Source organism: Pteropus vampyrus, unplaced genomic scaffold (assembly GCF_000151845.1).
Source record: "Pteropus vampyrus isolate Shadow unplaced genomic scaffold, Pvam_2.0 Scaffold38, whole genome shotgun sequence".
NCBI classification, from domain to species: Eukaryota; Metazoa; Chordata; class Mammalia; order Chiroptera; family Pteropodidae; genus Pteropus; species Pteropus vampyrus.
In genome coordinates this window covers 593,593-595,896 of record NW_011888819.1, presented here as the reverse complement: position 1 = coordinate 595,896, position 2,304 = coordinate 593,593, and the positions used below count along the sequence as shown (strand labels likewise).

The 2,304-nt window shown below is 37.5% G+C and overlaps 1 pseudogene; it reads left to right on the top strand.

The window, feature by feature from the left end:
- Positions 1 to 795: 795 nt before the first annotated feature.
- LOC111738434 lies at positions 796 to 914 on the top strand (annotated as a pseudogene).
- Positions 915 to 2,304: the final 1,390 nt, after the last annotated feature.

The following is a 2,304-nucleotide window of genomic DNA, read 5'->3' as shown; positions in this document are numbered from 1 at the left end:
CAGGTACTCTACATAGACTACGTACTATATTCCTCCAAATAATCCTGTGAGGCCAGCATCATTTCTGATAGAAAGATTCTTTGATGTAGGTCAGTTAAGAATACTGAAGAGGAGAAGTCTGATGTTCGAAGTATAAAACAGTAAAACAATTATGAAAAAAGGTCAGATCAGGAAGTTTGAAGTTTAGGAAGGTTCAAGAGAGTCTACTATGCTTTCTAAGTCCCTAACCTTCTCCTATTTATACTATAAAATCATGTGTTTTATAAAATAAAATAGTAATCCTCTAACGCAAAACAAAATGTTAAAGTAAAACAAAACTCATTCTTCTCCCTAAAATACCCTCCCTAAAACCCCTCCTATATATTTGGAGTACAATGGGACCTACAATGACACTAATAACTCAGGAATAAGTTATTGTTCCTTGTGACTAAAATGTATTCAAAGACTTTTTGATTCTCTTTCTAGTGACGAAAACCCAATCTCACTGAAAATGTCATACGATTCTTCTGGTCTCGCATAAAGCAAGAAAATAAACCTAAATATTACTCCAATAGTCTTTGCCAAATTACTTTTATGCTTAACTATCTATTAAGAATGTAAAATAAATAAACCCTGTGGGTGCCATGCCCTGGCCTCTGAAGGTTCTGATGTGCTTGGGTACAAATCTGGTCCCTCATTCCTAGGAGATAGTAACTGCAGTGTTCTACTCAAGGCCAATGAAGCTCTATAATGAGTTGGCTTCACTATTAACTAGTTGAACACTCATTTCTTCTTCCATCTAATTCCCAATATTTTGTCCACGGCCATGCCACCCTGAACACGCCCGATCCCGTCTGATCTCGGAAGCTGAGCAAGGTTGGGCCTGGTTAGTACTTGGATGGGAGACCACCTCGGAAGACCGGGTACCGTAGGAATTAAAAAAAAAAAAAGTAATTCCCAATATTTTACAACGTATATTTTTAAAATGTAGTCACTTTTCCAAAAAGAGTACAAATGTAACTCCTATCAAACTGTACAAACTCTCATCTCATCTGACTTCTTCTTTTTTACCTTGCCATCTTCCTCCCCCATGCCAGTGTGGTTCTCTAAATAATCCTGCCAATCACCAGCCTAGTCTCTTCAGCTCTCCTTTACAATATTGGCACAATTATCTTTCAATCACGTCAGTGCTCACACGTTATTCTACAGAACGATGTTCGGCTTCATCTTATAATCAGACCAGCCACCACGTGGCTCCTCCTTTATCCCAACCTCGTTTGTTACTATAGTCCCTCTCCCTCCAGCCTTCACTGGCAAACAACCTACTTTTCACCTACTATTGGCGAATAAACCCTAGGTTCTCTCACTTTTAAATCCTTCACCTGAAAGCTGTTCGTGGAATGTCTTTCTGTCCTTTGAAGACCTATTTGAATTCCACCTCTGCCAAGAAATTTCATCTCAGCTGTCCTGAGGTCCATGACTCTCTGTTTCTCATAATAGTATGATACTTTATCTATTTAATTTCATATTTATCACAGTCTTTCTTGAGACTTGGTTGTTTATGAGTGTCTTCTCCCATGATAAAGTACAAGAGGTTGGTGACCGTGTATAATTTATCGGGCAAACCCCCAATGTTCGATATAATCCTTTGCATACAGTATGTATAAACAAATGTTTGTTGAACTGAATTGAATTTTTAGTAGCTTTAAATTTGAACTAATCTTACATTTAACCTTAAGAACAAGAAAAAGAATTTGAAAAACTGAATATATTTTTGATTTCTTGTTCAATAATGTGGTGTAATGCATTCTCAAAATCACTTGTCAAAAGATAGGGGTCAAAATAAATGTTGAGACCTAACTCTTTCTCATTTCTGCCTAGTTTCCATTCATACTCTAGTGAAAGTAGGTGAAATTTTATTTTCCCCAACTTTCTTAAGGCTCCTCATTCTTTAATACCTCAGTATCCTAAATGTTACCTATATGAATCAGCAGCAATGACATCAGCTTGGAGCTTGTTAGAAACGGAAGAATCTCAGACCAAATTGGGACCGAGTGGATCAGAATCTTTGTTTTAAAAAGATCCCCAGGTGATTTTTGTGCACATTAAGTTCGAGAAGTACTGCCATCTTATATTCTCTAAGAACCTCCCTCTCGAACACACAATCACACAATGGGTTGCCTTATCGAAGCAATTTCTGGTTTCTAGAACCTTAAGAGTGTCTGTACAATTTGGTGCTACTGCTTGTTGGGCGCTAAGGCACTGGCTGTTTTACCATTGTCTTTGCGCCACAGTATTATTTTGATACTAGTTTTGAATTTGCCA